Source organism: Pongo pygmaeus, chromosome 14 (genome assembly GCF_028885625.2).
Source record: "Pongo pygmaeus isolate AG05252 chromosome 14, NHGRI_mPonPyg2-v2.0_pri, whole genome shotgun sequence".
Lineage (NCBI taxonomy): Eukaryota > Metazoa > Chordata > Mammalia > Primates > Hominidae > Pongo > Pongo pygmaeus.
Genome location: NC_072387.2, coordinates 37,183,514 through 37,194,939, shown reverse-complemented (window position 1 = coordinate 37,194,939; position 11,426 = coordinate 37,183,514).

Genomic DNA, 11,426 nt, shown 5'->3' with positions numbered 1-11,426 from the left:
AAAGCCACCAGAAGTTCAAACTGGGAGGAGCCCACCACAGCTCAGCAAGGCCAACTGCCTCTCTAGATTCCACCTCTGTGGGCAGGGCATCTCTGAACAAAAGACAGCAGCCCCAGTCAGGGACCTATAGATAAAAACCCCATCTCCCTGGGACAGAGCACCTGGGGGAAGGGGCAGCTATGGGCACAGCTCAGCAGACTTAAACATCCCTGCCTGACAGCTCTGAAGAGAGCAGTGGTTCTCCCAGCACAGCGTTTGAGCTCTGATAACAGACAGACTGCCACCTCAAGTGGGTCCATGACACCCGTGTAGCCTGACTGGGAGACACCTCCCAGTAGGGGCCAACAGACACCTCATACAGGAGAGCTCTGGCTGGCATCTGGCAGGTGCCCCTCTGGGACGAAGCTTCCAGAGGAAGGATAAGGCAGCAATATTTGCTGTTCTGCAGCCTCCACTGGTGATATCCAGGCAAACAGGGTCTGGAGTGGACCTCCAGCAAACTCCAACAGACCTGCAGCTGAGGGACCTGTTAGAAGGAAAACTAACAAATGAAAGGAACAGCATCAACATCAACAAAAAGGACATCCACACCAAAACCCCATCTGTAGGTCACCAGCATCAAAGACCAAAGGTAGAAAAAACCACAAAGATGGGGAGAAACCAGTGCAGAGAGATTGAACATTCCAAAAACCAGAATACCTCTTCTCCTCCAAAGGATCATAACTTCTCGCCAGCAAGAGAAAAAAACTGGATGGAGAATAAGTTTGACGAATTGACAGAAAGAGGCTTCAGAAGGTGGGTAATAACAAACTCCTCCAAGCTAAAGGAGCATGTTCTAACCCAACACAAGGAAGCTGAGAACCTTGAAAAAAGGTTAGATGAATTGCTAAATAACCAGTGTAGAGAACATAAATGACCTGATGGAGCTCAAAAACATAGCATGAGAACTTTGTAAAGCATACACAAGCTTCAATAGCTGAATCAATCATGCAGAAGAAAGGATACCAGTGATTGAAGATCAACTTAATGAAATAAAGTGACAAGACAAGATTAGAGAGAAAAGAGTGAAAAGAAACAAACAAAGCCTCCGAGAAATATGGGACTATGTGAAAAGATCAAATCTACGTTTGATGGCTGTACCTGAAAGTGGCAGGGAGAATGGAACCAAGTTGGAAAACACTCTTCAGGATATTATCCAGGAGAACTTCCCCAACCTAGCAAGGCAGGCCAACATTCAAATTCAGGAAATACAGAGAACACAACAAAGATATTCCTCGAGAAGAGCAACCCCAATACACAAAATGATCAGATTCACCAAGGTTGAAATGAAGGAAAAAATGTTAAGGGCAGCTAGAAACAAAGGCCGGGTTTCCTGCAAAGTGAAGCCCATCAGACTAACAGTGGATCTCTTGGAAGATACCCTCCAAGCCAGAGAGTGGGGGCCAATATTCAACATTCTTAGGGAAAGGAATTTTCAACCCAGAATTTCATACCCAGCCAAACTAAACTTCATAAGTGAAGGAGAAATAAAAGCCTTTACAGAAAAGCAAATGCTGAGAGATTTTGTCATTAACCAGGCCTGCATTTCAAGAGCTCCTGAGGGAAGCCCTAAACATGGAAAGGAACAACTGGTACCAGCCACAGCAAAAACATACTAAATTGTAAAGACCATTGATGCTATGAAGAAACTGCATCAACTAACAGGCAAAATAAATAGCTAGCATCATAATGATAGGATCAAATTCACACATAAAAATATTAACCTTAAATGTAAATGGGTTAAATGCCCCAACTAAAAGACACAGACTGTCTAATTGGATAGAGTCAAGACCCATTGGTGTGCTGTATTCAGGAGACCCATCTCACATGCAAAGACACACATAGGCTCAAAATAAAGGGATGGAGGAAGATCTACCAAGCAAATGGAAAGCAAAAAAAAGCACGGGTTGCAATCCTAGCCTCTGATAAAATAGACTTTAAGCCAACAAAGATCAAAAGAGACAAAGAAGGGCATTATACAATGGCAAAGTGATCAATGCAACAGGAAAAGCTAACTATTCTAAATATATATGCACCCAGATTCATAAAGCAAGTTCTTAGAAACCTACAAAGAGACTTAGACTCCCACACAATAATAGTGGGAGATTTTAACACTCCACTGTCAATATTAGATTGATGAGACAGAAGATTACCAAGGATATCCAGGACTTGAACTCAGCTCTGGACCAAGTGGACCTAATAGACATCTACAGAACTCTCCACCCCAGATTAACAGAATATACATTCTTCTCAGCACCACATTGCACTTATTCTAAAATTGACCACATAATTGGAAGTAAAACACTCCTCAGCAAATGTGAAAGAACAGAAATCACAACAAACTCTCTCTCAGACCAGAGTGCAATCAAATTAGAACTCAGGATTAAGAAACTCACTCAAAACCGCACAACTACGTGGAAACTGAACAACCTGCTCCTGAATGACTACTGGGTAAATAACGAAATGAAGGCAGAAATAAAGATGTTATTTGAAACCAATGAGAACAATGACACAACTTACCAGAATCTCTGAGACACATTTAAAGCAGAGTGGAGAGAGAAATTTTTAGCACTAAATGCCCATAAGAGAAAGCAGGAAAGATCTAAAATCGACACCCTAACATCACAATTAAAAGAACTAGAGAAGCAAGAGCAAACAAACTCAAAAGCTAGCAGAAGACAAGCAATAACTAACATCAGAGTGGAATTGAAGGAGATAGAGAGAGACACAAAAAAACCTTCAAAAAAATCAATGAATCCAGGAGCTGTTTTTTTTTAACAAGATCAGCAAAGTAGATAGACCGCCAGCCAGACTAATAAAGAAGAAAAGAGAGAAGAATCAAATAGACACAATAAAAAATAATAAAGGGTATATCACCACCAATCCCACAGAAATACAAACTACCATCAGAGAATACTATAAACACCTCTACGCAAATAAACTAGAAAATCTAGAAGAAATTGATAAATTTCTGGACACATATATCCTCCCAAGACTAAACCAGGAAGAAGTTGAAACTCTGAATAGAACAATAACAGGTTCTGAAATTGAGGCAATAATTAATAGCCTACCAACCAAAAAAAGTCCAGGACCAGATGGATTCATAGCCAAACTCTATCAAAGTAACAAAGAGGAGCTGGTATCATTAATCCTGAAACTATTCCAATCAATAGAAAAAGAGAGAGTCCTCCCTAACTCATTTTATGAGGCCAGCATCATCCTGATACCAAAACCTGGCAGAGACACACCAAAAAAAGAAAATTTTAGGCCAATATCCCTGATGAACATCAATACAAAAATCCTCAATAAAATACTGGCAAACAGAATCCAGCAGCACATCAAAAAGCTTATTCACCACAATCAAGTCGGCTTCATCCCTGGGATGCAACACTGGTTCAACATACACCAATCAATAAACGTAATCCATCACATGAACAGAACCAACAACAAAACCACATGATTATCTCAATAGATGCAGAAAAGGCCTTTGACAAAATTCAACATCCCTTCATGCTAAAAACTCTCAATAAACTAGGTATTGATGGAAAGTATCTCAAAATAATAAGAGCTATTTATGACAAACCCACAGTCAATATCATACTGAATGGGCAAAAACTGGAAGCATTCCGTTTGAAAACCAGCACAAGACAAGGAGGCCCTCTCTCACCACTCCTATTCAACATAGTATCGGAAGTACTGGCCAGGGCAATCAGGCAAGAGCAAGAAATAAAGGGTATTCAATTAGGAAAAGAGGAAGTCAAATTGTCTCTGTTTGCAGATGACATGAGTGTATATTTAGAAAACCCCATTGTCTCAGCCCAGAATCTCCTTAAGCTGATAAGCAACTTCAGCAAAGTCTCGGGATACAAAATCAATGTGCAAAAATCACAAGCATTCCTATACACCAATAACAGACAAACAGAGAGTCAAATCATGAGTGAACTCCCATTCACAATTGCTTCAAAGAGAATAAAATACCTAGGAATCCAACTTACAAGGGATGTGAAGGATCTCTTCAAGGAGAACTACAAACCACTGCTCAATGAAATAAAAGAGGACACAAACAAATGGAAGAACATTCCATGCTCATGGATAGGAAGAATCAATATTGTGAAAATGGCCATAGTGTCCAAAGTAATTTATAGATTCAATGCTATCCCCATCAAGCTACCACTGACCTTCTTCACAGAACTGGAAAAAACTTTAAATTTCAAATGGAACCAAAAACAAGCCCACATAGCCAAGACAATCCTAAGCAAGAAGAACAAAGCCGGAGGCATCGTGCTACCTGACTTCAAAGTATACTACAAGGCTACGGCAACCAAAACAGCATGGTACTGATAGCAAAACAGATATATAGACAAATAGAACAGAACAGATGCCACAGAAATAACACCACACATCTACAACCATCTGATATTTGACAAACCTGACAAAAACAAGCAATGGGGAAAGGACTCCCTATTTAATAAATGGTGCTGGGAAAACTGGGTAGCCATATGCAGAAAGCTGAAACTGGATCCCTTCCTTGCACCTTATACAAAAATAAACTCAAGATGAATTAATGACTTAAATGTAAGACCTAAAACCATAAAAACCCTAGAAGAAAACCTAAGCAATACCATTCAGGACATAGGCATGGGCAAAGACTTCATGACTAAACACCAAAAGCAATGGCAACAAAAGCCAAAATAGACAAATGGGATCTAATTAAACTAAAGAGCTTCTGCACAGCAAAAGAAACTATCATCAGATTGAACAGGCAACCTACAGATTGGGAGAAAATTTTTACAATCTGTCCATCTGACAAAGGGCTAATATCCAGAATCTACAAAGAGTTTAAATAAATTTATAAGACAAAAACAAACAACCTCATCAAAAAATGGGCGACGGATATGAACAGACACTTCTCAAAAGAAGATGTCTATGCAGCCAACAAACTTATGAAAAAATGCTCATTATCACTGGTCATTAGAGAATGCATATCAATACCACAATGAGATAGCATCTCACGCCAGTTAGAATGGTGATCATTAAAAAGTCAGGAAACAACAGGTGCTGGGGAGGATATGGAGTAATAGGAACACTTTTACACTGTTGGAAGTGTAAATTAGTTCAACCATTGTGGAAGATAGTGTGGTGATTCCTCAAGGATCTAGAACTAGAAATACCATTTGACCTAGCAATCCCATTACTTGGTATATACCCAAAGGATTATAAATCATTCTACTATAAAGACACATGCACATGCATGTTTACTGCAGCACTGTTCACAATAGGAAAGTCTTCGAACCAACCCAAATGCCCATCAATGATAGATTGGATAAAGAAAATGTGGCACATATACACCATGGAATATTATGCAGCCATAAAAAAGGATGAGTTCATGTTCTTTGCAGGGACATAGATGAAACTGGAAACCATCATTTTCAGCAGAGTTACACAAGAACAGAAAACCAAACACTGCATATTCTCACTCATAAGTGAGAGTTGAACAATGAGAACACGTGGACACAGGGAGGAGAACATTATACATTGGGGCCTGCTGGGGGGTGGGAGGGCTGGGGGAGGGATAGCATTAGGAGAAATACCTAATGTAAATGACGAGTTGATACTTAATGTAAATGTAAATACCTAATGTAAATGACCAACATGGCACATGTATACCTATGTAACAAACCTGCACATTGTGCACATGTACCCTAGAACTTAAAGTCTTATAATTCAAAAAAAAGAATTAGAAAAAAAAAGATACAAAATCGGAGAATGGATTAAAAAAAAAATACACCAACCAAATATCTGATGTCTTCTAGAGCTCCACCTGACAGATAAGGACTCACAAACTCAAGGTAAAGGTGTGGAAAAAGACATCCACAAAAATGGCAATCAAAAGTGAGCAGGAGTAGCTACTCTTATATAAGACAAAACAGACTTTAAAGCAACCACAGTAAAAAAAAAAAGACAAATAAAGACATTATATAATGATAAAAGAATCAGTCCAACAGGAAGACTCTACAATCCTAGATTTATATGTACCTAACACTGGAACTCCCAGATTTATAAAACGATTCCTACTAGACCTAAGAGATGAGATAGACAGCAACACAATAATAGTGGAGGACTTAATACTCCACCGAAAGCACTAGAGAGATCATCAAGACAAAGCCAACAAAGAAATAACAGACTTAAACTATACCCTAGAACAAATGGACTTAACAGCTATTTACAGAACATTCTTCTCAATGACTATAGAATATACATTCTTCTCATAGGCACATGGAACATCCTCCAAGATAGACCATATTATATAATAGGCCTATTATATAATAGGCCACAAAATAAGTCTCAATAAATTTAAGAAAATTGAAATTGTATCAAGTATCTTCTCAGATCAGAGTGGAATAAAACTGGAAATCAACTCCAAAACTATATAGATACATGGAAATTAAATAATCTGCTCTTGAATAATTTTTTGGTTAACAATGAAATCAAGTTGAAAATTTAAACATTCTTTGAAATAAATGATAATAGTGACACAAGTTATCAAAACCTCTGGGGTATAGCAAAAGCAGTGCTAAGAGGAAAACTCATAGCATTAAACACCTACATCAAAAAGTCTGAAAGAGCACAAACTGACAATCTAATGTCACACCTCAAGGAACTAGGGAAAGAACAAACTAAATCCAAAGCCAACAGAAGAAAAGAAATAACAAAGGTCAAGGCGGAACTAAATGAAATTGAAACAAAAAAAAAATACAAAAGATAAATGAAACAAAAAAGCTGATTCTTTAAAAAGATACACAAAATTGATAGATCATTAGTGAGATTAAGAAGAGAGAGGTCCAAATAAGCTCAATTAGAAATGAAACTGGAAATATTACAACTGATACCTCTGAAATAAAAAATGATCATTCAAGGCTACTATGAACACCTTTATGTGCACAAACTAGAAAATCTAGAGGAAATGGATAAATTCCTGGAAACATATAACCCTCTTAGATTAAATCAGAAAGAAACAGAAGCCCTGAACAGACCAATAACAAGCAGCAAAATGGAATCACTTATTTAAAAATTGCCAACAAAAAAGGTACAGGACCAGATGGATTCATAGCTGAATTCTACTAGACATGCAAATTGGTACCAATCCTACTGAAACTATTCCAAATGATGAGAAAGAGGGAATCCTTTGTAAATCATTCTATGACACCAATATCACCCTAATACTAATAGCAGGGAAGGACATAAAAAAAAAAAAAAGAAATCTACAAACCAATATCCCTGATGAACATAGATGCAAAAATCCTCAAACAAATACTAGCTAACTGAATCCAACAGCACATAAAAAAGATAATACATCATAATCAAGTGAGTTTCATCCCAGGGATGGTTTAACATACACAAGTCAATAAATGTGATACATCACATAAACAGAATTAAAAATAAAAATCATGTCATCATCTCAATAGATGCAGAAAAAGCATTTGATAAAATCCAGCATCGCTTTAGGATAAAAACCCTTAACAAAATAGGCATAGAAGGGACTTACCTCAAAGTAATAAAAGCCATATATGGCAAACCCATAGCCAACTAGCCAACAGCATTCCGATTGGGGAAAAGTTGAAAATATTCCTCCTGAGAACTGGAACAAGACAAGGACGCCCACTTTCACCATTTCTCCTCAACATAGTTCTAGAAGTTCTAGCCAGAGCAGTTAGGCAAGAGGAAGAAATAAAGGGCATCCAATTTGGAAAAGAGGAAGTCAAACTGTCACTATTCACTGATGATATGACTGTATACCTAGAAAACCCTAAAGACTCATCCAAAAGGCTCCTAAGTCTGATAAATGAATTCAGTAAAGTCTCAGGTTACAAAATCAACATACACAAATCAGTAGCACTGATATACACCAACAATGACCATGCTGAGGATCAAATCAAGAACTCTATCCCTTTTATAAAAGCTGCAAAAAACAAACAAACAAAAAACCTAGGACTCTACTTAACCAAGGAGGTGAAAGATCTCTACAAGGAAAACCACAAAACACTGCAGAAAGAAATCACAGATGACACAAACAAATGGAAATATGCTCATGGATGGGAAAAATCAGTATTGTGAAAATGACCATACTGCCCAAAGCAATCTACAGATTCAATGCAATTCCCATCAAAATACCATCATCATTTTTCACAGAACTAGAAAAAACAATCCTAAAATTGATATGGAACCAAAAAAGAGCCCACATAGCCAAAACAATATCACGCAAAAAGAACAAATCTGGAGGCATAAAGTTACCGGACTTCAAATTATACTGTCACAGGATCCTTAGGGTGTCGCTTTTCCAGTTGGAAGCCTCTGTGGCTGTGGCGCCTTTGCGGGAGTTTTGTTTGGGCCCACTGGGCTCATTCTGCCCACTGGGCCCGGCAGGCTGTGCTTGGCTTGTGCCACCAGCCCAGATCCCATTCCTGCCAAGGGCGAGCCAGGCACAGTGTGGCAAGGGGTGTGTGAGTGAGCGAGCACGGGGTCTGGCCACTGTGCACAGGCAGGCACACTGGCTGCTGTGGCGGGGCAGACAGCTCCAGGCACCCGCACAGGCACTGGCTCTGTGGGAGGCTGTGACTGGACCAGGCGTACCGCAAGCAGCTTCCACTGCAGGATCCAAGAAATGTGGTGGCATCTGGAAGCTTGGAGATGCCAGGAACCACAGGGTTCCAAAGAGGGTATCACAGCCCTGGCTCGGGGAGCTCTTAGGTCTGGGCTCCCCAAAGGGCTACAGCTCTTCTCTCCTTCTTCTCACAACATGGCCAGTGGGTTGGGGGGTGTGTTTCAGCCCTGTTTGTGTTAGAGATCTTTCAGTTCTGCCATTTGGCAGGTCCCAAGTTCTTGTTCCATGTCTAGAAAGAATGAGGTACGTGGACAACTGATGGGTGAGCAAGGCAAAGAGGTGCTTTATTGAGTGACAGTACAGCTCTCAGGAAACCCGAAGTGGGTAGCTCCTTTCCACGGGCAGGTCATCCGGATGAGTGCAGCTCTCAATGGAGAGGAGACCTGGAGTGGGTAGCTACTATCTGCAGGCAGGTTATCCCGATGTCTGTGCAGCCCTCAGCAGACAAGAGATACAGAGTTGGTAGTTCCTATCCACAGGCAGGTGTTCCCTACATCTCTGCAAGTCTGGCTGAACCCAGTGCTTTTCTGGGCTTCAGAAGGGAGAAAGTGTGTGCTGATTGGTCCATGGGCAGCCATGGGCCGGCCCAGAAAAAGCACCATTAAGTTCTTACTCCATCCGGGCTGCCGACTCCTCACAGAACTGACAGCCCAGCCCCCACGCTTCAGGCCATCCTTGGCTTGAAGGTGTGGCTTCGCTGGGGACACGCCCCTTTCTGCCCAGGAGCCTGTCTGCCTCCTGCTGCCGTAAGTCATGTCATCCATGGTGCCCAGGCTGTTTGTGCGGGGGGCCACCTGCAGGCCCATGCCAAACCACCCTCAGCACCACCTTGGCCTCCCTCCCATGTTAAGTCTGGAGGGGGCCTAGGTGGCAGGGGGGTGGGATGTCAGTGCCACCCTGAGCATGCACACCTGGCCGAGTTGTGACAGTGCCCAGGCTCAGCCTCAACTTTGCTCAGAAATTGGAGCAGGTGTCGGGAGCAGCAAGGGGCTAGGCAGCAGGAGCAGGCACTTCCAAGCCTGCAGGGGCAGGAGACCTGGAGTGGGTAGCTACTATCTGCAGGCAGATGTATGGAAGAACACACCACCTATGAAGTGACTGTTTCAAAAATAATGAACCTGAACCTTATCAAGCTTGTAGATTCAACTAGCACTTTATAGGCAATACTAAGGAAAGAAAACAACATGTTAGACTCTATCACAAACAGGCAGACAGTGAAATCTAGACTGTGGGAAACTATAGAGCAACCGACTTGGTTTTTTCAACAACTAGCAAGACAAAGAAAAATGAGATGGAGGTGGAACCTATATATTTGGACAAGTGGCACAATTTATATATGGCACTTATTGGACCATTAGAAATTTGAACGATGGGTGTTTGTCTGGAATTACTGTTAATAGTTTTATGGTTATGCTAGTGTTATAAACTGAAATATTTACACATGAGATGTCTAGAATTTCTTTTAAGGCAATATTGAGGGGACCGATGGGTGTAAAATATAGATGAAACATGATTATTATTGAAGACAGATGATGGGACATGGGATTATGTTGTATTTTTCTGTCTACTTCTGGATATTTAAAAATTTCCATAGTAAAAAGTTTAAGAAGAACAAATGTGCACCACTCCTTGTGCCTTATCAGTTTCCTCCATCTTATCTTCTCTTAAATTTTTTTTTTTTTTTTTTTTTTTGAGACGGAGTTTCACTCTTGTTGCCCAGGCTGGAGTGCAGTGGCGCAATCTAGGCTCACTGCAACCTCTGCCTCCCTCTGCTGTTTTGCTTCCTGGTTTCTTTCTTAGCCTGCTCCAGGTTCAAACAATTCTCCAGCCTTGGCCTCACAAGTAGCTGGGATTACAGTGCGCCACCACGCCCAGCTAATTTTGTATTTTTAGTAAAGACAGAGTTTCACCGTGTTGGTCAGGCTGGTCTTGAACTCCCGATCTGCCTGCCTCGACCTCTCAAAGTGCTGGGATTACAGGCGTGAGCCACTGTGCCCAGCCTCTCTTAAATTTTCATACCCTAGTGCCTACTTCAAAGCTACCACACAGAATGGAGCAAGAACAACCACCCCCGATCTCACTCTCGACTTGCTCATGCTGTGATGTGGCAGAACATTGGTAGTGTTAGGGTCAGCAGTTGTTCCCCTTATGGCCAACATGGTATTTCTTTGGCCATAATATCTATGATTATGATAACAAAAATATCTCAAATTATATTTGATATTCTGAAATAACAATGAAAAATGCTAAAATTAAATTTAACATTTTGACATCAGTCATTTTCAAATTGAAGTCCTGCTCAATAAAATGGTTAGGTTTAGGCCATCAAAAGGGTACTGTGTAGAAATAGACTCTAAAGCATTTAAGAAGAATCCATGAGTGCCTAAGGACACTTGAGGAGAGGAAGAGAAATGTGGGGAAACTCTGCTTTACAACTTGTCAGCCAAAACAAGTAGAAAAAGAATGTCACGATTTTGTAGCCCTCTTTTGACCCCCATGACCATGTTATAAATGATTTGGGCAAAGATTTTCCATGGTTACTAAAACCTCAGTGAAAAGTTCTTGGGGAACAGGATATACACAAGGTCTCAAATTATTGCTTCACAGACTACTTATTGATTACAAAAAGAAAACTGTACTTTTACAGTAAAGATCTCTGACAGCCATCACCCATTAACCAGGTGATCAAACTTGGCATCACCAGCAAGTGGGACACCCTGACACT